Source organism: Gorilla gorilla, chromosome 13, assembly GCF_029281585.2.
Source record: "Gorilla gorilla gorilla isolate KB3781 chromosome 13, NHGRI_mGorGor1-v2.1_pri, whole genome shotgun sequence".
Lineage (NCBI taxonomy): Eukaryota > Metazoa > Chordata > Mammalia > Primates > Hominidae > Gorilla > Gorilla gorilla.
In genome coordinates this window covers 82,704,272-82,730,746 of record NC_073237.2, presented here as the reverse complement: position 1 = coordinate 82,730,746, position 26,475 = coordinate 82,704,272, and the positions used below count along the sequence as shown (strand labels likewise).

At 39.0% G+C, this 26,475-nt stretch overlaps 1 long non-coding RNA gene across 2 annotated transcripts in view; it reads right to left on the bottom strand.

Moving 5' to 3' along the window:
• The window catches only part of LOC134756879 (uncharacterized), a 171,766-nt gene that overhangs the window by 10,004 nt on the left and 135,287 nt on the right, over positions 1-26,475 (bottom strand). For both annotated transcript variants that reach the window (XR_010130254.1, XR_010130255.1), the window contains one exon: positions 7,652-7,779. This is a non-coding gene — a long non-coding RNA (uncharacterized lncRNA). The remainder of the gene's footprint in view (positions 1-7,651; positions 7,780-26,475) is intronic.

Here is a 26,475-nt window from a genome sequence, read left to right as displayed (position 1 = left end):
TCAAATAGATCAAAGAATAAGTTAGATAAACAGACTACTTGCTTAACTAAGCGGTCTTTTCATTAATCCCCTACAACTGAATCCCTATAATACCTGATGTATTTCTCCATAGGACATAAGTGCCAGCAGCTGCACAGAACCTTTTCTGTTTAGCCAATTCTATTATTTAGCATAACTTTCATAAGAGAATGTAAAGTCCGTTGTGTAACCATAGCCTTTACAGTAGAATCTGCTATAGAGCCTATCACGAGGGATACATTTCTACTCATTGCCTCTTTTATTCCAAACCGTGGAAAAAAGACCTAACAAACGCTGGCCTTCTAAAAGATTGAATACCCCATCTCTACCAAAAATACAAAAATTAGCCAGGCATGGTGGCGGGTGCCTCTAATCCCAGCTACTTAGGAGGCTGAGGCAGAGAATCACTTGAATCCAGGAGGCAGAGGTTGCAGTGAGCCAAGATCGAGCCACTGCACTCCAGCCTGGGCAACAGAGTGAGACTCCGTCTCAAAAAAAAAAAAAAACATTGAATGCCTCCTGGCAATGTTCTCTTTAACTCATGATGTGAGTTAAGAGGAGTGAATTGATGTTCTGTTTCTGACTGATTATGAGGCAACATATGTACCATTAAAGTTTCTCACCTTCATTAGGCCTTCATCTTTTATCTATCAAAGTATAAGTTTATCCCTGTATAAGGCTGGCTGCAAAATCTTTCACAAAAAACATATAGCCCATAAGTTCACACAACAGACCCTCTTTTCATTTCTATTATTCATAGAGGCATAAACAAGGAAAAAATATTCGAAGATAAGAGTCTCATAATAGTAGAGAAGTCTTGATCCATGATCTTCGGAAAAGCTTTCACATCAAGGATGCCATCTTCTTCTGGGGAAAAACTTTCCTGATTAGCTTTTCCTTAAGAGTTCTAAGATTGTGAGGGACCCTTCTCAGTTGTGACATTATGAACCCAAAGTTCAAGTTTCCCAAGTTTTGTTGCAGTGTGGATGGCAAGGGCAGTCTTTCTCTGATGTTCTCAGAAGATCCAGTCTTCGAGTTCTAGATTGTGAAGAGGTTGACTGTCCTCAGTGAACCTTAAAAAGCTTTCTTTACCTGGGGAAAATACACTGTACCATAATAATCTACTGTTACAACAACAGCCCTCTTGCATGGGAGAGCTTTTATACAACCAGAAAACATACATTGAAAATGACAATTAGGCTGGGCGCGGTGGCTCACGCCTGTAATCCCAGCATTCTGGGAGGCCGAGGTGGGTGGATCACAAGGTCAGGAGATCGAGACCATCCTGGCTAACACGGTGAAACCCCGTCCCCACTAAAAATACAAAAAATTAGCCGGGCATGGTGGTGGGCACCTGTAGTCCCAGCTACTCGGGAGGCTGAGGCAGGAGAATGGCATGAACCCGGGAGGCAGATCTTGCAGTGAGCCGAGATCGTGCCACTGCGCTCCAGCCTGGGAGACAGCGAGATTCTGTCTCAAAAAAAAAAAAAAAAAAGAAAATGACGATCCCTTTATAAATCTTTAAACGGCCCATCAGGTAACCAAATGTACCTGAAGCTTTGATTGTTTTCCCAGAAATATGGATTTGACAAATCAAACATTGGTTATAAACAATTCTAGCAATTTATAAGTCACCACACCAATATATTTAATTTGGATCATTTTATCTTTTCCATGATGAGTCATGGAAATTTTAATAACAAAAGCTTTACGGACTCAGGAAGGACAAGGCAGCTGTTCTGGTTCTCCATGAGTTCATGCTTAATTAACATTAGACCTATATCCTCTTGAATACCAGTTGTTTCTCCAAATTAGGTGCATAGCACTGATAACTAAGGGGTTAGCATAGGTAATTTGATTTAGACCATGGAGTTCATTCAAGTTGTATACCTAAATAATTTTAGTTTTGGGTGACTTAGCATAAAAATCTGGCAAAATATTTCCTTGGTATTCAAGGAATTTTTTGTTCTATTTGGGTTAGCAGTTTTATAAACCAGTCAGTGTTTTCATTAAAGTTTTAGGAATTGTTACCCAGTCCAATTCTTGTGGAACTGGGGAATTCATGGGGGAATTATTACCCATGATATGATGTTAAAATAATTAGAAACCTATATTCAAGAGAGCTTTTCAGGGTCCTTTCCATCCTTTCATGAACCTCCTAGAAGACACCATATTCTAGGATTTCTGCGTGCTTGTGAAGTTTTCAGAAACTGCATCAGCATTAAGCAACTAACTGTGGAAATGACTTTAAATAGTTATAGTTGGTGGGGTGCAGTGGCTCACGCCTGTTATCCCAGCACTTTGGGAGGCCGAGGTGAGTGGATCACCTGAGGTCAGGAGTTTGAGACCAGCCTGGCCAACATGGCAAACACTATCTCTACTAAAAATACAAAAATTAGCCAGGCCTGGTGGCAGGTGCCTATAATCCCAGCTACTCAGGAGGCTGAGGCAAGAGAATTGCTTGAACCCGGGAGGCGGAAGTTGCAGTGAGTCAAGATCATGCCACTGCACTTCAGCCTGGGCAACACAGCGAGACTCCATCTCAAAAAAAAAAAAATAGTTATAGTTAAAGACACAATTGACAAGGGAATTTGGTTATTTCTGTGGTCCACAATAACTTAACATAATAACCATAATTATGACTGATTATGAGCATATACTCAGACATAGTAGAATTTTAGAAATCCCATATATTTTTGGAACATATTGATGACATACACTAAAATATAACCTGAAGAAGGTTAAATATTATCTTTTATTTTGACAATCCTTCCCAAGTAACTTAACAAGTCAAATAGTCCTGTTTACCTCTTTTGGATGCTTCAGGGGCCTTCTGTAGCCCCCCAAAGTTACAGGTCAGCAAAGACAATTTTGAAGCTGAAATTTGGTTTGGGGAAGCCTATCAGATATGTCAAATGTTTTTCAATTATTATTTTATTTTGTTTTATTTTAAGTTCCAGGGTACATGTGCAGGATGTGCAGGTTTGTTACATAGGTAAACACGTGCCATGGTGATTTGCTGCACCTATCAACCTATCACCTAGATATTAAGCTCAGCATGCATTAGCTATTTTTCCAGTGCTCTCCCTCCTCCCACCTCCCTGTCTAGATAAATTCTTAAAACCTCCAGAAAGTTTCTAGCATAAACGTATCTGGCTTATTTTCTCAGGTATTTTTTTTCATATTTTATTAATTTATTTATGAATATTTCCACCCTGTTCCTAAAAGAATTTGAGAATGTATTAAATTTATTTAAAGAATTTTTTTATTTTTGTATTTTTGTATTTATTAAAAGAATTTATTAAAATGTGTATAGATACTTCTATAAGATTAAAATAAATGAAAAAAGTAAACAGTAGGGAAATATGTAAAGTAAAATAAATAAAGTCAGAAATAGTGTTACTACGGGAAAAAATGTTATGTTATAACATCTTGGTGTCTCCATAGCTTTGTACGTCTCAACATCTCTGCAAACAGGGAAAAGCAATAGTTCCAAGCTTCACAGTCCTCATAAAATCAAAGCAAACCAATTTTTTACAAGAGCACCAGGAGGACACAATGGGGAAACGACAGTCTTTTCAATAAATAGTGCTGGGAAAACTGGATTTTTATATACAAAAGAATGAAATTGGACTATTATCTGATAACATATACAAAAATAAACTCAAAATGGATAAAAGACCAAAATATAAGACCAGAAACTATAAAACCCCCGGAAGAGAACATTAGGGAAAAGTGCCTGGACATTGACCTTGGCAATGATTTGTTGGGTATCACATCAAAAGCTCAGGCCACAAAAACAAAAATAAATAAATGGGACTCCATCAAACTAAAAAGCTTCTGTGCAGCAGAAGAAACAATACACAAAATAGAAAGGCAGCCTAAAGATAGGGAAAAAGTATTTGAAAATCGTATATCTGATAAGGGGTTAATATACAAAATGTATAAAGTACTTATAAAATTCAATAGTAGAGAAACAAAAACAAATTTAAAAATGGGCAAAAATCTGAACAGTTATGTCTCCCAAGAAGACATAAAAATGACCAAAAGGTACATGAAAACGTGCTCAACATCATTAATCACCAGGGAAATACAAACCAAAGCCACTGTGAGATACTACCCCATGCCCATTAGGATGGCTATGATCAGAGTCAAAAGATAACAAACGCTTGTGAAGGCAAGAGAAAAAGAGAACTTTGATACGCTGTTGGCGGGAATGTACAGCGCTACAGCCATTATGGAAAACAGTATAAAGGTTACTAATTAATTAAAAAGAGGAAATGATGCAGGCTTTCTCTCAGCCCCTTCTTTGGACTCGTGACAGGGGCAAACGTTGACTCAGCCCACCACGCTCAACCCCTTGCGTGAGGGAGCATGTGAACGAGCGAGTGCAGGACCCAGCCGGCCGCTCTGGGAGTCGACACAGGAGAAGGCTTCATGCACAGCCAGACCAGGCATGAGCCAGCGAGTGCGGGACCCGGCCGGCTGCTCCAGGCGCCGCACATGGGCAGACTAGGTACAGGTGAGCAACTACAGGACCTTTTTGGCCTCTCAGGGCCCCAGCAGGAGCAAGCTCTGTTTACTCGGCCTGAGGTGGCACCCTGTTGGGGATGCCTGCGACCCCGAAGCCCCAAAGGCTGTGTTACAATGCTCTCTTGGCTCCACTGTCCATGAACAGTAGTGTGTTATCAGCTCAGTTGGCCCCTTGCCTCGTCGCCTGGGTCCCAAGCTCTTGTCCAGCATCCAAGAAGAATGAGGTTGTGCGGACACTTGACGGATGGTGAAGGCAGAGAATTTTATTTAGCAATGGAAATGGCTCTCAGCAGAGAGGGGAGCTGGAGAGGGGACAGGACAGAATAGAAAATGGGAAGATGTAGATCAGAAAATACAAAGTAGCAGAGGTATAGGATGAACAAGTACAGAGATCAAATGTACAACATGGGGACTATAGGTAATCAAATTGTACTGAATATGGAAAAAATTAAATAAGTGAGAAAATCACACAAAAGGTAACCGAGGAGGAAAATAAATCAGATCAGAAATAGTGTTAGGAGAAAAAAAGTGTATGTTATACCACCTTAGTGTCTCCATAGCTTTAAATATCTCTGAAAATAGGGAAACACAACTGTTCCAGACTCCACTGTGCCCATAAAATCAAAGCAAACTAATTTATTTAGGAAGAGCCCAGTTAATTGAGGTTGGTGATTCCTGAGAGTAACAAGGTTCTCAAGAAATTGATACAAAAATGAGTTTTATAGAGCAGTATCTCCTGGGTTATGGAAAATAGAGGGAAAAAAAGATTTTGTTCTGTACCTTTTAGTATGGGATCTTTTTCAAAGCAACAGAAAAGACATGAATGTACCTACTTCATAGTCATAGTGTGCAATTTAGATGGCTACAATCATAAAGAATGCTTAAGACAAAACAGTTTTTGCTAACCCGCTATCCCCAGCACCGAGCATAGTACCTGACACATAGTAAACATTCAAAAAAGTATTTTATAGCAGTGTTAAAACATGATGAACTTGGACTTCATGTAGCCGTTCTGAAACTGTTTTCCATGATGCTTTTAATCAGTGACAAACTGGACTGCCAAGTGAAAAAATACACAAAAGAAGCTTGGAATTTCTTTCAAAATATACTCCCTTTCTCTACTCGCTCTGGGAGTTGGGAGGTGGGTGCAAAATCGTTAAAAGATAAGTTTTCTGGCATGAAACCAGAAACAGTTGAAAAGGTGCTATTGTACAGCTGTCAGCTCAAGGAACTGTGCTGCAGAACTAATAAGAAAGATATGGGAAACCCGTGATTTAATCAGCTGCAGACTCATTACTCAACGGTACCTGCAGGGAGAAGCATCCATCAGGGTGTCAGGTATATGTTGCACAAAGAGAGGGGAGATTTAGCAACTGGGCAAAAGTTAAAGGTGGGAGCTGTCATTTACCCACATACTTCTCACTGGTAGAAACTTCATGCTGGACCACTTCACCTCCCTTGAAAATAAAGAAGTAGTTCCACCAGGGCCACCCAAAGCATTTCACAGAGGACTGACTTATACTGCCTATATACTCTCTTTTCACCCTCTGGCCACAAAACTCATTGTATCACAGTCAGATGCCTTACACTCCAAGAAACTGATTTTACATTCACCTATTAATGTAGCAGCCCTTCCAAAATGGAGGGCAGGGAACACATGTCCATGGCTGCCTGACAGAGACCTTCAATGCAAAGGTGGGTGCATCAGAATGAGGGGGTCACTGATGGAGAAAGGAAACTAGAAGCATCTCAAAGCAGCCACCCTCCAATACTAACCAATCCTTACTGCCATCTCTAGGACACAAACAAGGTAGGAAGGATGAAAAGAAAGGTGAAATCACTAAACTGGCTTCTGGTAGTATGTTCTTGTCCTTGTAAAGTAGTGGACTGAAATAGCATAAAAATGGAGCTCCTTGCATCTAATTGGTGAAACCAGGCTGTATGCCCTCATGTGCCCTCCGCCTGGAAAGAACACACCCATACCGTCGGGGCGGGCTGCACACCAAGCAACCCTGGGCTTCCTTTTTTCATTTTTCATACTTCTCGCTCTTTCCTTCCCAGCTAGGTTGCAAGTCTGTGCTATGTCTCTCTTTTGCATCTCCATTATCATGGAAGAGTCTTGAATAAGCTAAAGATGATTCAGAAATTATTAGTCCTTTCTGAGCAGTTAATTGAACATGTCGGACCACACCATAGAGACCAACCAAAACAGGAATTTACCCTCTTTTTAAAGACATCCAAAGAACAAAATTCTACATATTTTATTCTCTAATCCAATCCAAAATCTAGAATAGAAAAATCAAAGTTACAAAATTTTATCACACAAGGAGAAGGATATGCAAGGGGGAAACTAAAGATTGGCAAAGAATGTAGTAAAAAGGCTGGGCATGATGGCTCACGCCTGTAATCCCAGCACTTTGGGAGGCCGAGGCAGGTGGATCACGAGGTCAGGGGTTCAAGACCAGCCTGGCCAACAGGATGAAACCCCGTCTCTACTAAAAATACCAAAATTAGCCAAGTGTGGTAGTGCACACCTGTAATCCCAGCTGCTCAGTAGGCTGAGGCAGGAGAATTGCTTGAAACCTGGAGGCGGAGGTTGCACTGAGCCAAGATTGTGCCACTGCACTCCAGCCTGGGCAACAGAGCAAGACTCCATCTCAAAAAAAAAAAAAAAAAGGAATGTAATAAAAATTGACACCCCTTTACCCAAGAAATCAAGGCTTAGGTTGGTCTCCCTTTACAGATAGAGCCAGCTACAAACTATGGAGCTCAAAGAGGAATGAAATACCAGGGGCAGAGCTGCGACTGGAATGGGAAAGTCAGTTGGGTAGGCCCAAGGCTCTTGCTACCAAATAACTCCCTGTCCCTTCTACCTGAAACCTCAGATCATTTATCTTGTCAGGCCACTGGTGTCTTTCCTACAAAACAATGTACAGACACCCCAAGAAAGTTCCCTTCTGCCAACAATATCTCTTGCTAGACATAAACACCTACTTTCAAAGCTTGAAATTTATTAGCACCCAAATGATGTTTATTACCCTGCAGCTTGTGATCCTGTCATGGATTGTATCAGCCAAGGAGACTGGATTAACTCACATACCTAGGCATTTATGGCTCTAAAGTGAGCCAGTGTTCAAAAAGCGTCCTGAGGACAGATGGAGTTGCTTGACCCACAGGTGGATGAGCTTCGCTGGAGCAGGAAGGCCCTGGTCCTGGCTGAAAGAACACCTAAAACCAAGGAGAGAATGCAAAATGATGAAGCAGCAGCCTGCACCACAACCAGCAGCCAACCAGAGAGGAAAAGGAACCAAATGCTGGGCAATCAAATGCAAGAAAAAAAGCAGTGAGATTTTTCATTGAAATAAAAATGCAAAAAAAACCCAAAAAATCAGTGTCACTGGAATTTATTTCTAAAGGAACTTTCTGAGTAATCTATGTACAAATATAAGAGGAATTAATTTTTTAAATTGTGAGGTTTAAAAAGCATCTTTTAATACTAGCAATGTGTACGTTTTTGTAAAGCAATTTCAACATCTGCAGACGTAACCAGAACACTTCAAGAGAAAATGAGAATTTAAATAAACACTGAAGGTTATTCAGTGGGTTAGGAATTCAGGGAAAGAGAAAGAAGCAGAGAGCCCAGTGAAATTTATCTAAATTCTAAAACTCCCAAAATGTAGGTGGGAAAAAATACCAATCATTGTATTCTTTTGTTATTTTCTGTGGTAGTTCTTATTTTTTGTTAACTATTGTTTGTTGTTATAAGGAAAACACAATGTGACAGTGGCAAACAAGGCATTCATACGATAAGCTCTGGCCTTTGTCTTTGGGTGCTATCTCTGAAACAGGAATAACTATGCTGGGTGTCTGTTGGAAGGCAGTTTGAAAGGGAGACTTCTAGATTTGTCTCCCTAAGTGATGTGTGTGTCCAAGTCCCGTCATCATGGTCCTTCCATTAGTTTGCCCATTTGTGGTCCCCACTGCTGTAGATTATAGGCAGTTGGTTTCAGCTTATTTATTAATTCTAGAGCTATAATAAAGCACTGTTTTCTAAAAAAAAAAATAAAAAATAAAAAATCTACTTTCTCTCTGATTGCTATCCTTCCCAACACTTACCCTCTCCCCAGCTGCTAGCAAATGAATAAATTATATTTATTAATGAGTTTCTCTTTGCACTTTCTTTTACATAGTTTTTCACCTTCAGAAATTCCAGCAATATTAACAACTATTATATCTGAATGTTCTAGGATTCGGACAAAGATTGAGGTAGGTTCCATTATCCATTTCTTGGCTCAGCGTAATCCCAATTGCCAGATGCCAGTCTATATATTCCTTTCTGGTAGTCATGCAATATTCTCAACTCTCTGCTTTGCATTTTAAAGTGACATCCTGGAAGAAATTAACCACCAGGTGGGTGATGAGAGAAAAACCTTTGTTTTAGTTTGAAATCTGGATTCAGCCAAGTCTTTGGAAAAGTCAAATCTGATGACTATCTAAATAGCTAAGGGGAAAGGATACTCATCGCCTTTATAATCTGGGTAATTGGTATGATTACCAGCAGGTTCTTGAATGTCCACGGGGTGCATATCCATATGGAAAGACAGACTCAGCCTTGGCGCTTAGACTCCTAATGAGAATGCCTGCAGTGGAGTCTGAATTACCTCCCCTCTGACCCTAATTCTCTACCTTTCTCTCCTAGTGGAGACCTGGCCCTGGGCTTTCTGGTACAGAGCTGTTCTCTGCAGGGCAGTGGTAGAGTCCCTGGGAAGGAGAGGAAGGCCACCCAGGGCTGGGGTGTGAGCAAGCTGGGGAAGCAGGCCCCTCTGCCGTGGAACTCCAGAAGCAACTGCGGGGCGCCTGCGGCAAAGCACTTAACCTATTTGTGTCTCTATCTCCCATTTTGTAAATGGAGTAATTATAACCTCTCTGCCCTCTGGGGCTCTTGCGAATCTCCATTAAAGTTCATAAATCACTTTGAGGATGGGAGTCATTGCTGGTTGCCCCGGCAGGTGGAAGATCTCTGGCCAGAGTCCTCCTTCAGTATTTCCAGGCAGCTGGCTTTGTCTTAAAGGAGATACGAGTAACACTCTTTCTGCTCCCTTTTTCTACCTGCACTGAATATCCACAGCGAAACATATTCACACTTTTTCCTAAATGTCTGTGTTCCCAATGCTACATGTTTTCATAACAACTCGGAAAGTATTAGTAATTTTGGATACAATTAACAAAATTAACATCTTTGTAAAAATCCCACCAAGGCTGTGGAACTATCACCAATAGTTATTTCCATGTATCAATATATGCCCATGCTATGTCCAGGGTATATTTCTATGAATTCAGAAACGGATGAATCTTGAACACTATCTTTTAGTGAGCCTAACATCTAAATCAATTAACCTTTAAAAAGATAAAATAGCCACATATTTTTAAGTTGCACATCCATACATATTTATACGCACAGATGTGAAGCAAACTCTTAGGTTATATTCTTACTTTTCTTTTTTTTTTTTTTTTTTTTGAGACGAAGTTTCACTCTTGTCACCCCAGCTGGAGTGCAATTGCACGATCTTGGCTTACTGCAGCCTCTGCCTCCCAGGTTCTAGCGATTATCCTGCCTCAGCCTCCCAAGTAGCTGGGATTACAGGCACCTGCCACCACGTGCAGCCAATTTTTGTATTTTTAGTAGAAACGGGGTTTCGCCATGTTGGCCAGGCTGGTCTCAAACTCCTGACCTCAGGTGATCCATCCAGCGCTGCCTTCCAAAGTGCTGGGATTACAGGTGTGAGCCACTGTGCCTGGACCTTATGTATTTTTTTAATCCAGAATTTTTACTTTTTATTTAAAAGCTTTTTAAAATTGACACATAATATGTTCATAAATATGTGCATATTCATGGAGTACATAGCAGTGTTATGATATGTGTAATGTAGGGATCAGATCAAAATAATTCGAACATCCATCATCTCAAACTTTTATCATTTCTTTGTGTTGGGAACATTCAAAATCCTCCTAGCTATTTGGAACTATATCATATTTTACTGTTAACCATAGTCACCCTACAGAGCTGAGGAACACCAGAACCTATCCCTCCTGTCTAGCTATAAGTTTGTATCCTTTTAAAAACCCACTGGAGTATTAAAAATGTCTCACAAGAACCACATTTTTAGGGATGCATTAGCTTACTTTGGCTGCTTTTTAAAAGATTCAAACACATGAAGTTTTTTAAAAATAAACTTGTCTAGAAACCATTTTGACTTAAATGACTATCAGTAGGGAGCTAGTTACATAAATTGTGGTACACCCAGGGCGTATGAGTGAGCGTATGTACAGTCACACACATGCATGCACACAGAATGCAATTCTAGATATATTTTAAATTTTTTTAGACAGTGTAGAATAGAACTTACGATAGTTTAATATTTATGTTTTAAAAAGATACATATTATACATGATAAAAATGAAAGAATACTACAAATTTGTATATGTAATAAAAGAGGTATTTTATATATGTATGTGTAATATAGTATATACGCAAACTACCTCTGGAAAAAACTAGTAACAGTAGTTTCTTCCAGAAAGATATATTAGGAAAATTAGACTAATGGTTGTAGGCAAAAATCTAAGAATTAATATATATTTTCTTTGGGGTTGTTTAATATTTTTTATTAAAAGAATGCACCACTGTTCTAATTTTTAAAATTTGTGTCACTCTAGTATGTGTTGTTACGTGATTGGCATCCTATAGTATTTTAATTTTTTTTTTTTTTTTTTGAGACAGAGTCTTGCTCTGTCGCCCAGGCTGGAGTGCAATGGCGTGATCTTGGCTCATTGCAGCCTCTGCCTCCCAGGTTCCAGGGATTCTCTTGCCTCAGCCTCCCAGGTAGCTGGGATTATAGGCACACGCCACCACGCCTGGCTAATTTTTGTATTTTTAGTAGAGACAGGGTTTCACCATGTTGGCCAGGCTGGTCTCAAACTCCTGACCTCAGGTGATCCACCTGCCGTGGCCTCCCAAAGTGCTGGAATTACAGGCATGAGCCACCACCCCTGGCCAGTATTTGATCTTTAAAACATAGATGTTTTACGGTGTATAGTGTTAAGGAAAATGCCAACTACTAGAAAGTAAACTGGTGTCATTGTATTTTTAAATTGCCTGCCTACTACAGGATGAATAGATTGCAAAATAACACCCAAAATGTGTTCAAGTGAGTTACAAAACTTGCTTTGGCACAAAAAGATACAGACACCCATTGGTGAATAGGTAATATATGTGTCCCCTGTTGTAATGAGAGTACACTTAGGGAATTACTTTATACGCCTTCCCTGGAATTAGTCTCCTGGTGGATAAGAAAAAGGCCTTATTCATCTAATTCCCCCCAAAATTTTAGCTCAATACCTGGCAAATATTAATAGTAGGTGTTCAAAAAATATTTATCAAATAAATAAATTAGATTCACGGCTTGATTTCTTGTCTTTTATAACCAGTTTCTTTGATGTTGAACTTTTTAAAACCTTTAATAAATAATTGCACATCATAAATTGGATGAGGTAAATATAATACACAGCATTTGCCAAAGTTGTTTCACCATGAAAAGAAAAACATTTTCCCCACAGAGTCCCTTGCAAGACTAGTTGTAATGAAGCCTAGATAAATAAAAGTGGAAAACATTGCGCTGGCTTTTAATTTACACCTCTCTGTCTCCTAAAAACCAAGGGCAGCAGAGGCCATTAGTGCTCACTGAATATTCCTGGGCTCACTGCATTTCCCATACTTCTTTATTTTGGGGTCTGGAGCACATGACTGCATCTGGCAAACAGGAATATGAGAGGAATTGATGTACCATTTCCATTGCAAGGCCCTTGGGAGCCAGTGTGTCTCCTTCATCTTTCTTATCTCTTGCTAGAACCACTCTGAAAGTCAAGTGTGGAGATGATGGCCTCACAAGTTAAAGGGAATCCCCAACCACTAGATATGGAAACCCCCTGTCAATTCACATGAGAGTCTGAGCAAAAAATATATATTTTGTTGTGCTAAGCTGCCGAGATTTTAGAGTTATTTGTTATAACAACATAATTTAGCCTAACCTGACTAACATAGCAATTCATTGTCATGGCATATCCTCATACGACAACTATACAGTGAATGCCTACTACGTGTCAGATGTGATCTTTGAGGCACCTTCTAAATGTATATTTATAAAGTATGAAAAGAGAAATTAAAGAAATAAAATATGTACAAGGAAAGTGAAGGGATGAACAGCCTGTCACTCGAGTCCTGTAACTTGATGCTTTTCATCTTTGCAAGTCTAGTAATTTCAGAAGAATTTGTCAAATTTTTACACATAAAAATGCAAATTTCCCCAAAATTAACTAGTGTTTTACTGTGTCTGAATTACTCTGTACTTTCCTAAAGACTCATCGCTTTTTCTGTAAGATTAGGAAGAGGTAGGTCCAGAAACATTTCTGTTCTCCTGTTATATCTATACAGGATTCTTAGATTTTTTTTAAAAAAACCACAAATCCAAAGGGATGAGCTGCAACTGGCCTAATATTTATCAGAAGTTACCACCAGACCTTTTTAGCCAATGCTCTTGTGCCTTTGCCATGGTTAGGCAGTATCTATGTGAATTTTCTGGATTAGGGCTACTTAGTAGATCAGAGCCCTTAACAGAGCTATACTCTCTAATGGAAGAAATAGTCTCAAGATGAAATTCGATTACAGCGATGCACTTTGATTCAATATCTATAACTTCCTTGTGATATGGTAAATTAGGGGGGAAGAAAAAATGCTGAGAGATGTAAAGGCAGAACGTACAGGAGGCCTGTTAGTTCCCTGTTCCATTTTGAGTGGTGGAAAGTCAGGATAACGGGAGCTCCTCTGTGTTCCACCTCTAAATCCTAAGGATCTCTTTTTAAAGATCAGCAGGATTTACACAATCACAGTGATCCAAATGCATCTGGAATTCCAGCACAGGCAGCCAGACAAATCCCAAGTGGTAGGAAAACAAAATCTTTCATTAATTTTCTGTCAAATGCTCTAATCAGTTGCATAACTGTTTGATCAAATATCCACAGCCACTTAATGCTGTGTGTGTCCTTCCCTTCCTCTCGGTCCTCCTCCCGCTAAAGCAGAAAGTATTTGTTAAAGGGTTGTTTTGGGAAGGTTGCTCCCAGGTCTCTGTGTGCTGGCCAGGATTTAACCTCGAGTTTATAGAACTCCTGGGACCCTTCATGGAAGCTACAATGACAGTCCAATTTGAAATCTGGTGGCTGGACAAGAAGAACACAAACCCTGTCTAGATCCTTGATCAGCCAGGCCCTGCCTTGACCCTTGATTAGCCAGGCCCTGCCTTTGAAAGATAAGCCCCTTGAAGAAAGAGGTCAGCATCAGAACGAGCTGTTGCAGCTTAGCTCTTCTGGCTAATGCTCACACAGACCAGGACGGGTCTGGCCCGCAACAAGCTCTGGCTACTCACATCCCTTCTTACCATTTCCATTTTTAGCTAATCGTAACTTATTTAACATTGTGTCAAAGTCCATCAAGGCAGGTGACCAGATTCTCTTCTGGCAGAATTAGAAACAACCCCTCAGCCCTTGAGAAAGAACCACTAGCTTGCTTCTTTTTCTTTTCTTCCTTTGAAAATATTTTTGGTTATTTTGAAAGTGTCCTTTATTAAGTATTTTTTTAATTACAAAAATAATCATAAGGCCAGGCGTGATGACTCACACCTATAATCCTAGCACTTTGGGGGGCAGAGGTGAGCAGATCACCTGAGGTCAGGAGTTCAAGACCAGCCTGGCCAACATGGTGAAACCCCACCTCTCCTAAAATAATTAGCCAGGCATGGTGATGGGTGCCTGTAATCCCAGCTACTTGGGAGGCTGAGGCAGGAGAGTCGCTTGAACACTGGAGGCAGAGGTTGAGTGCAGATCGTGCCATTGCACTCCAGCCTGGGCAACGAGTGAAACTGTCTCAAAAAGTAAAATAAAACAAAATTGTAAGTATAATTATAAAAGTATACCATCACAAGATGTATGAAGAAAAAGCTATCCAGTGCATCCTTGCTGTTTCTTTCTTTCTTTTTTTTTTTTGTTAAGACGGAATCTCACTCTGTTGCCCAGGCTGGAGTGTAGTGTTGTGATCTCAGCTCACTGCAACCTCTGCCTCCTGGGTTCAAGCAATTCTTGTGCCTCAGCCTCCCAAGTAGCTGGGATTACAGGCACCTGCCATCACACCCAGCTAACTTTTGTATTTTTGGTAGAGACAGGGTTTCACCATGTTGGTCTCGAACTCCTGTCCTCAAATTCCTGGTCTGTTCTCAAACTCCTGACCTCAGGTGATCTGCCTGTCTTGGCCTCCCAAAGTGCTGGGATTACAGGCATGAGCCACCGCGCATGGCCACGTACTTCCTGTTTCTAGGCTCATATACATGTATGCAAGCATATGTAAATTCAAAAGGATGCACACATATCTAAGTAGGTAGAGTGATGGGTTCAGGTTCAGCGGGTTGGATAGCTTGACTTTACAAATTAAAATACTACTACTCTCATTATTCTGATTTTTTTTTTCAGTATGTAACAGTTGTCAAATCAGTAGGTTAAGTTCTAATTCTTTGTTCCTATTTATTTGTACATATCTACATATGTATATTAATTTTACATAAATGGAATTATATTTGATGGAGATCTTCTTAGCGCAGCCTTTTATTTTATTTTTTGCTTGCCCCTATTTTCTCTATCCCTATAATTCCCCAGCACCCCATGACTGTAGCCTAGACTATGGTTGTTATTTGTCTCTATGCTCAATCCTCATAGAAATGCAAACACACACACACACCCCCGCCAGAGAGAATGAGAGAGAGAGAGAGAGAGAGAACGAGAGAGATACATGGAATTTTGCTAGTCCATGTTTATTTTACAAGTTGGATCATTTTATACAAATTTCTCCACGTCATTTTTTGTTCTCATTCAATAATACTTTGTAAACTATGATATCTTTTTTTTTTTTTTTTTTTGAGATGGAGTCTCACTCTGTTGCCCAGACTGGAGTGCAGTGGCGTGATCTCGGCTCACTGCAAGCTCCGCCTCCTGGATTCACACCATTCTCTCGCCTCAGCCGCCCGAGTAGCTGGAACTACAGGCGCTCGCCACCACGCCCGGCTAATTTTTTGTATTTGCAGTAGAGACGGGGTTTCACTGTGTTAGCCAGTATGGTCTCAATCTCCTGACATCATGATCCACCTGCCTCGGCCTCCCAAAGCGCTGGGATTACAGGCGTGAGCCCCCGGGCCCGGCCTGCAAACTATATCTTAACCTGTTTTTTTTTAACTATCAAAAAACATACCTTGGTGAGGTGATGTCAATTATTTTACCAGTTATTCCCCTACAGCTCTTTACTGCCAGCTTGTATTTGTGGGATTCTTGTTTTTTGTTGTTGTTGGGTTTGTTTGTTTGTTTTTGTCTTTACTAATAATGCTTCAGTAAAAATGTCCTTGTAAATAAAACTTTCCATATTAATGCTTTAATTTCTGAGGACTGTAGTCATGGGATTGAACCGCTAAGTTGAAAGACATGTGTATTTTTTAAATTTTAATAGATTCTTTTAATGGTTAAATTCATTCATGGTTGCCTGGTTGTTTTCCATAAACACAAGAACAATCTTCAAATTTTTGCCAGTGGTATTTAATTTTACTTTAAATTGTATTTTCCTAATTGCCAGTGCTTTTGAACATCTTTTCATAACTCCTTTGATCACATTGATTCATTCATCTACAAATTGCCAATATTTGTATTGGGCTGTCTTTTCCTGCATTGCCTCTTAAGGGATATACCCACAAGGTGAGCAGAAGGTAGAGGGTATTCACAGCCAGGGTCAAGAATAACTAGAAGGGCATTCTACCTTCGCATGGATCTATGGCTGGGCTTTCAGGCACTCTTCTTTTTCAGCAATAGATGAAACAAACTCCTCCACAAGCTCAAGTACTGAATTGGCCTCAATTGTGGAGGAGCAGCTTGGTGGAGGAAAGGGGACAGAAAGCAAAAGGTGAAAAGCAGGAAAGGAGCATGTGGCATCTGCATTGGGCTAGATCCTGGAGTAAGCATCTTATAGGTCTATTCTCATTTATTCCTGGCAATGTGAGATGAAGTAGGTTCTCATCTCCGTAGAGATGCAAACCAGAGTCTTACAGATGCCAAGTAACTTATTCTGCATCATTCAATTGTGAAGGGACAGACCTAGGAGGGCAACCCAGGTCTGTCTGATTCCCACATCTCTTCTTTTCCCAGCCAAAGTGAAGATGCCAGTGGAAACCCAAGCAATGTACTGTGGCCTGCACAGAAGGGCCAGGTAGACACAAGTCTCCATAAGCATCCTAGGAAGCCCTGTTTATGGTTTACAGTGCTTCTTCCCGAACACCTCCATTCCCAGAGTGAACACCGCCTTCACAGGCCCAGCCAACTCGTAATTTGGCAAGTTGGTTTCACATCATGTTTTTGGCCTTCAATAATTATTAAGGCTCTGTTGTGAAGCATTCCTCCTTAGGGTGGTTTGTTTTAAAATCACCAAGTCAACAAATTAAAAACAAATATTCATATTGCCACAGACCGCATATTTCAATTTCTGAACAGCTGATGATTACTACCAAATTTATCATTCACCGATTACCATTACAAAACATGTTCTTGAAATGTAAGATAGCTTATGTAACAAGGACGAATGTCAGACATCTATCCAAAGCAATGTCCTTGGAATAATAGCTTCAGATACCAATTTAGATATAACATGTCTACTAAAAATTTCGAAGTCTTTTGGGGAGGGTTTTCTGGATAGCGAATATTACTTTCTCCTTTTGCAACTTAATGCTTACCTCACTATCAGTACCACTGGGCTTGTCTCCTTGCTAATTCAGACTTTTCCTATCACAGAAGTCCACTAAAATTCCACTCTGAAATGAAATCCAATTGTTCAAGATTTGGTCTGCATTTGCCCTCCAGAAAATAACCTTAATATATAAAGTGCTGTTGAATTTTTCCATGAAGTGATTGATTGTGCAAAATAGAAATTGTTACTCATAATATGGACGTTAGCAGCACTGTACTAGAGAAAGCACAAAGCAGCCCATCAAAGGTTCTAAGGGGCAGACATCCAGATGAAACATCTGCTTTGACTTCTCATTTTATTGTCAAGCCATATTACATAAAGGTGATTTGTGTTTCACACTAATTAGCTAAGAGGTTTGGACATTAATCCACTACCCAACAAGCAGTCCTCTGCAATGAGGTAGTTTTTAAGAACGAGTAATTCTGGGTTTATTGCTACTGGATTTATCAGGGTGGGAAAACAGACATGACATGCTCTTGAATGCCAGCTAAAGACATTCATAGTTCGTCCTTTTACAAAAGGGATTGTTTTTCCTCTTGATTTCCCTGTGTACCATGTGGGCACATCACACAAGAGTGAAGAAAGTGGGGAATACCATGTAAAAAACTTCAGTTAAAAAAAAAATAAGCTATGTATATCCGATAAGGGACTTATATATATAAAGAACTCTTACAACTCAAAGATGAAAAGGTAAATAATTCAATTTCAATATGGGCAATAGATTATTCTTCCAAAGAAGATATACAAATGGCCAACAAGCACATGAAAAGATGCTTGACATCATGAGTCATTAGGGAAATGCAAATCAAAATCATAATTCCATGATTCATGCTTCACCTACTAGGGTGGCTAGAATTAAAAAGTCAGATAATATCAAGTGTTGGCATATATGCAAAGAAATTAAAACCCTTATATAGTGGTGGTGAGAATGTAAAATGGTGCTCTGGAAAACAATCTGGCAGTTTCTCAAAAAGTTAACAAACTATATGACCCAGAAATTCCAGTCCTCCCATGTATATACCTAAAAATAAAAAGATATGTCTACACAAAAATATGTGCATAAATGTTTATAGCAACATTTTTCATAATAGCCCCATATTAAAAACAATCCAAATGTCCATCGACTGAAGACTAGATTAACAAAAGTGGTACATCCATAAAATGAAATATTATTCAGCCTTAAAAAGGAATGAGAAACTGACACATGCCACAACATGAAAGAACCTTGAAAACAGGCAGAGTGAAAGAAGACAGTCACAAAAGACCACATATTATGTGATTCTATTCATAGAAAATGTCCATAACCAGGAAATCTGTAGCAACAGAAAGTATATTACTGGTTTTTTCAGGATGAGGGATAGAGAGGGAGAAAAATAGGGTGATAGCTAAAGACAATGGGGTTTCTTTTTGAGGTGATGAAAATGTTCTCAAATTGACTTTGGTGATGGTCACACACGTCTGTGGATGTAACTAAAAACTCATGGATTCACACACTTTCAATGGGTAAGTTGTATGGTATGTGAATTATATCTTAATAAAGTTCTTTTTTATAAAAGGAAATAAAAAGGAAGCTGTAAGTATAAGAAACACTTCCTGGCTGCCACATGAGTAGAAGTGAATTGCAGGGGATTTAGGAAGAATGAGACTAGATGTGAAGAATCCATGTCCCCATCCAATAGCAAGTTAGAAAATCAGATGAGCCCTGTAAAATTCACACAGCCCCTTTACCATTTAGTCACTCAGTAAATGTTTATTGGGCATTTTCCATGTGCAAAGTTATGTTCTAAGAAATTGGGATATAGCCATGATCAATTATTGGGTTTTTTGTTTTGTTTTTTAAAAAGGAGACTTTTGGTGTCTGGTCCAGCAAATGAGAAGCTTGGAGGTCACTGCATTATCCTAACAAGTGAAAGCTAAACAAACTGAAAAACTGACCAGGCGTAGTGGCTTTTGCCTGTAATCTCAGCACTTTGGGAGGCTGAGGAGGGCGGATCACTTGAGGTCAGGAGTTCAAGCCTGGCCAACATGGTGAAACCCCATCTCCAATAAAAAACACAAAAATTAGCTGGACGTGGTGACAGTCACCTGTAGTCCCAGCTACGTAGGAAGCCAAGGCACGAGAATTGCTTGAACCTGGGAGGCAGGGGTTGCAGTGAGCCAAGAGAGCATCATTGCACTTCAGCCTGGGCAACAGAGTGAGGCTGTCAAAAAAAAAAAAAAACCCTGAAAAATCAACAACTTTTCTTAGATCTGTAAGAGAAGTAAGGTCACAGGACAAAGTGCTGCACCCCTAACTGGAGAGACAGACAGGCAAATACAGAGAATCACAGCCCTCCTTGGAAATCAGTGCCAGGGTGGGGAAACCTAAACTACAATTGACAAGTTGCTGAAGGCTCAGTATGGATGACTGTGAGAGATTAATCGCTGTAGGGGATGCTGTCCTAGGACAGCCCCCACTTGTGAGTTTTGTCCCCTGGAGTTCTACCAGGTTCTCCTAGTGAATATTATTTTAGAAATCCCATTGTGCTTCCAGAAGGCAGAGGAAAATGAATTATTGTGAAATACACCAGAACATTCCTGTGCTTCTTAACAAGGCCTGCCCTCAGCAGAAGCTATTTAAGGAGCTCAGACCTGCTGGGGTTTTATATTAACCTAACTGACCTGGGGGAAGAAAAATAATCAACTCCAGACCCCATTAGCCATTCTGTTCCACCTTCAGCGGGGTGTGGGGTGAGGAGGGACAAAATTACTGAGAAGCATATATGAAATTCACAATCCTGAGGCCCTAAAAGACTAAGACCTAATCACAGGACAGTAGAACACTTCCCCTACCCACACCTGACCTTCACATTGCTAAAGACCTATTTATAGCAGTTCCTTTTACCCAGTGCATTATGTCTGGATATAAAGGAAAAAATTACAAGAAATACTGAAAGGCGAAAAACATTTTGAAGAGACATAGCAAGCATCAAAACCAGACTCATATGGCAGGAATGTTGGGATGATGATCAGACTGGGAATTCAAAACAATTATGATTAATACAATAAGGGCTCTAATGGATAAAGTACACAGCATGCAAGAACAGATGTGCAATGTAAGCAGAAATAGGAATTCTAAGAAAAATCAATAAAATAGTAGAGATCAAAACATTGTAATGCAAATAAAGAATACCTTTAATGCACTTACTAGTAGACTGAACATAGTTAAGGAAAGATTCTCCAAGTTTGAGGTATCTAAATAAAAATCTCCAAAATGGAAAGGCAAAGAGAAAAAAAGACTTTAATAAAAGAAAAAAGAAAAAAAAAACAAAAACAAAAAACACCACCACTAGGGCATGGTGGCCCACACCTGTAATCCCAGTGCTTTGGGAGCCTGAAGCAGGAGGACCACTTGAGGCCAGGAGTGCAAGATCAGCCTGGGTGATACGGTGAGACCTTATCTCTATAAAAAAAATTTTAATTAGCCAGGCATGATGGTGCACACCTGTGGTCCTAACTACTTGGGAGGCTGAGGCATGAGGATCACCTGAGCATGGGAGTTTGAGATTACAGTGAGCTATAATTGTTCCATTGCACTCTAGTCTGGGCAACAGAGCAAGTCCCTGTCTTATACAAATAAACAAACAGAACAGAACAGATTATTCAAGAACCGTGGAACAACTACATAAGTTGTAACACACACATACTGAGAATATCAGAAGGAGAAGAAAGAGGAAAAGAAGAAATATTAGAAACAATGGTGATAGAGAATTTTCCCCAAATTAATCTCAGATACCAAACCACAGATCTAGAAAGCTCAGAGAACACCAAGCAGGATAAATGCCCCAAAACACTACACCTAGGCTTATCATTTTCAAATGAACTGCCTATCATTTTCAAAAATGATATGCCTCTCATTTTCATAAAAAAATGATAAAGAAAAACTCCTGAGAGAAGCCAGAGGTTAAAAAAAAAAACTTTACCTACAGAGAGGCAAAATTAGAATTACATCTACTTTTCCTTACAGAGAGGCAAAATTATGAATTACATCTACTTCTCCTCAGGAACCATGCAAGGCATGAACAGGGTGGAGTGAAATATTTAAAGTGTTGAGAGAAAAAGCCACCAACCTAGAATTCCGTACCCTGTGAAAATATTCTTCAAAAGCCAAGGATACTTACAGTCTTACACAAACGAAAATTGAGGAAATTTGTTGCCAGTAGACCCGCCTTGCAAGAAATGTTTTGAAAAAGTTCTTGAAAGGGTAGGAAAATCATATAAGCCTGAAACTTGGACCTACATAAAGAAAGGAAGAGCACTGAAGAAGGAATAAGGATGAAATGAAGGCAAAATAAATACCGTAATTTTCTTATTCTTAATCTAAGAGATGAGTTTGTTCAAAATAACAATAGCAACAATATATTTAATTATATGTGTGTGTTTGTGTTTATGTGTAAGTGAAATGAATGATAACAATGATACAGGGATGAGAGGGAAAAATTGGGATTATTTTATTATTATCAGGTACTCACACTACCTGTGAAGCAGTATACTGTTATTTGAAAATGCACTTGGTGGCCAGATGCATTGACTCACACCTGTAATTCCAGCACTTTGGGAGGCCGAGGCAGGCAGTTCACAAGGTCAGGAGTTTGAGACCAGCCTGACCAACATGGTGAAACCCCGTCTCTACTAAAAATATGAAAAAAAATTAGCAAGGTGTGGTAGTGCATGCCTGTAATCCCAGCTACTCAGAAGGCTGAGGCAGGAGAATCACTTGAACCCAGGAGGCAGAGGTTTCAGTGAGCCAAGATTGCACCACTGCACTCAAGCCTGGGCGACAGAGTAAGAGACTCCATCTCAAAAAAGTAAAAGAAAGTTCACTTGGTTTCATTGTAAATATAAATTGCAAACTCTAGGGCAACTACTAAAAAAGCAGAAAAGGAAGTACAACTGATATGCTAAGAAAGGAGACAAAATGGAAACATATAAAATGCTCAGTTAAAACCCCAGGAGTTTTAACTGAAGAAAACTCAGTTAAAAGGAGGAAAAAGAGTAGAAAACAAAAAAAGGAACAAAGAACAAGGGCAACAAATAGAAAACAGTAACTAATATGGTATATATTTACCCAATTATATCATTAATCACTTTGAACATCAATGGTCTAAATGTATCAATTAAAGAAAGTGATTGTCAGAGTTGATCAAAAAACAGGACCCTACTGAGTGTTGCCTACAAGAAACCCACTTTAAATATAAAGATACATATAGATTAAAAGTATACAGATGGATAAATATATATACGCTAACCCTAATTTTAAAAATCTGGAATATCTACGTTAATTTTAGAAAGAACAGACTTCAGAGCACAGAAAGTTATTGGGGATAAAGAGTGGCATTAAATGATAAATGGGTTAATTTCTTAATGTGTATACACTTAATAACAGAGTGTCAAAATAAGTGAGACAAAACTGAGAGAACCGCAAGTAGAAATAAATGAATCCACTATTGTAGTTGGAGGATTCAATACCCCTCTTTCAGAAACGGACAAATCCAGCAAGCAGAAAATCAGTAAGGACATAGCTGAATTCAATAACACCATCAACCAACAGGATATTAACATAATAGGCATCTACAGATTACTTCAACCAATGGCAGCTGAATACACATTTTTCTCAAGCCCACATGACGCATTCACTAAGATAGACCACATTCTGGGCCATAAAACACACCTTAAAAATTTTTTTTTTTTTTTTTTTTTTTTTGAGATGAGGTCTTGCTCTGTCACCCAGGTTGGAGCACAGTGGTGCGATCTCAGATCACTGCAAATTCTACCTCCCAGGTTCAGCCTCCCGAGAAGCTGGGATTACAGGCATCTGCCACCACACCTGGCTAATTTTTTTGTATTTTTAGTACAGGCGGGTTTTCACCATGTTGGCCAGGCTGGTCTTGAACTCCTGACCTCAAGTGACCCACCCATCTCAGCCTCCCAAAGTGCTGGGATTACAGGCATGAGCCACCACACCCAGCCCATGTTAACAAATGTAAAAGGATGGAAATCATGCAATGCCTGCTCTCAGACCATAATGGAATTAAACTAGAAGTCAATAACAGAAAGAGAGCTGGAAAATCCTAAAATATTTGGAGATCAAACAACACACTTCTGAATAACTCAGGGGTCAAAGAAGAAATTTCAAGAGAAATTTTAAAATAAGCTGAATGAAAATGGAAACACAGCTCATTAAAATTTGTGGGATACAGCAGAAGTGGTGCTTAGAGGGAAGTTCACAGAATTGAATGCAAATATTAGAAAAGAAGAAAGAGTTAAAATCAGTCATCTAAGTTTCCATCTTAGGAAACTGAAAATAGAAGAGCAAACTAAATTCAATGTAAGCAGAAGAAATGAAATAATTTTTTTAAATGGAGCAAATAAAATTTTTAAAGAAATTAATATAGAAAATCAATAAAATAAAAAAACTGGTTCTCTGAAAATAAGTCAATAAAATTGATGTCTTTGGCCAGTTAACCAGGAAAAAAAGAGGACAAAAATGACTAATATCAGAAATGAAAGAAGGGACAGATCTCATGGACATTAAATGGATAATAAAGAAATATTATAAGCAACTTTATGCCCAAATTTGATAACCTAGGTGAAATAAACCAATTTCTTGAAAGACACAATTTTCTAAAACTCACACAAGAAAAAATAGAGACTCTGAATAGACCTATATTTATTATTTATTTATTGACATGGAGTCTCGCTCTGTCACCCAGGCAGGAGTGCAACAGCACAATCTCAGCTCACTGCAACCTCCAGCTCCCAGGTTCAAGTGATTCTCGTGCCTCAGCTTCCCAAGTAGCTAGGATTGCAGGCATGTGAGACCATGCTTGGCTAATTTTTTTATTTTTAGTAAGGATGGGGTTTCATCATGTTGGCCAGGCTTGTCTCGAACTCCTGACCTCAAGTAATTCACCCGCCTCAGCCTCCCAAAGTGCTGGGATTATAGGAGTTATAGACCTATATTTATTAAAGAAATTAAGTACATTAGCAACCACCTTCCAAAATAGAAAGCACCAGGCTCAGTCACTAGCGAATTCTTCCAAACATTTAAGAAAGAAATTATACCAATTTCTTATAATCTTTTACAGAAGATAGAAGTAGAAAGAATACTTCTTAACTCATTCTATGAGACCAACATTACCCTAATAACAAAACCAGACAAAGACATTACAAGAAAATTACAGACCGATATCTTTCATGAACATAGATGCAAAATGTTCAAAAAATAGCAAATCAAAACCAACAATGTCTAAAAGGGATTATAAACCACAACCAAGCGGGATTTATCTCAGGTATGCAAGGCTGGTTCAACATTCAAAACTCAATTGATGTAATACATCACATCTGCAGGGTAAAGAACAAACAAACATATGATCATCTCAAAACATGCAAAAAAAAAGTATTTTAAAAATTCAACATTCATTCATGACAAAAACTCTCAGTAATCAAGGCTAAATAGAGGGAAACTTCCTCAACCTGATAAGGAGTGTCTACAAAAACCTGCAGCTAACCTCATACTTAATGGAGAGAAACTGGAAGTTTTCCCGTTAAGATCAGGGTCAAAGCAAAGGCATCCTCTCTCAGTACTGCTTTTCAACATTGTATTGGAAGTCCTAGCTAATTCAATGAGACAAGAAAATGAAATAAAAGTTAAATAGATTGAGGAGGAAGAAATAAAACTGTCTTTTTTCACAGATGACATGATAGTCTACATAAACAGCCCAAAAGAATCAACAACAACAACAAAAAACACTCTTGGAACTAATAAGCAACTATAGTAAGGATGAAGGATGCAAGGTTAATACACAAAAGTCAATCACTTTCCCACATACCTGCAATGAGTAAGTAGAAACTGAAACACAATATCATTTATATTCACACTCAAAAAAAATGAAATACTTAGGTACAAATCTAACAAAATATGTACAAAATCTGTTCAAGGAAAGCTATAAAACTCTAAGAAAAGAACAAAATAAATGAAATATTCCATGTGCATGAATTGGAAGACTCAATATTATCAAGATGCAAGTTGTTCACAACTTGATGTATGCATTCAGTGTAATACCAATCAAAATTTCAGTAAGGTAGGGTGCAGTGATGGGCACCTATAGTCCCAGCCACTTTGGAGGCTGAGGCAGGAAGATCACTCAAGCCTAGGAGTTTAAGACCAGACTGTGAAACATAGCAAGAATCTGTCTCAAAAAAAAGAAAGAAAGAGAGAGAGAAAGAGAAGAAAGAAAGAGAGAAAGAGGAAAGAAGGAAAGAAAAAGAAAGAAAGAAAGAAAGAAAGAGAAGAAAGAAAGGAAAAGAAAAGAAAGAAAGAAAAGAAAGAAAAAAAATCTCAGCAAGTTATTCTGTGGGTATTGAAACCTGATTTTAAAGTTTCTTTGGAGAGACAAAAGACCCAGACCAGCTAACACAACACTGAAGTAAAAGAACAAAGCTAAAAGACTGACACTAAATGACCATAAAGCTACAGTAAGTAAGAGTGTCTGGTATTGGTGAAAGGAGGGACAAAAAGATCAATGGAACAGAATAGAGAGCTCAAAAATAGATCTACATAAAAATAGTCAAATGATTGATTTACTTTTTCTTTCTATATATTTATATTGCCTCATTTGTGCCAACATGCATATGTTACTTTCACAAACAGTAGCAGTAGCCAAAATTGAAAATTACAAATAGAAAACAGAACACTAGTGAGGTGCCTGTGGAACTGGATCCATGATTCAGATTCATGATTCATTATCTTCAAGTTTTGTTTCATGCGCAACTCTATGGGTTGACTGTCTAGACGTGCACACCCACCATATGCTAAGGAAGCAGCACAGAAATGGGAATTAGCTGTGAAACCGTCTCCATAGCTGCTCAAAAGGAAACAATAAAAATAGTTTCATAACACTCGAGATAAGACTACTGGACAAATACTGATCACTTGACGTCATTAAATCAAATGCCTTTTGTGTAAGTTCCTTGGGACAAATAAATCCAGAAGTATTTCATGT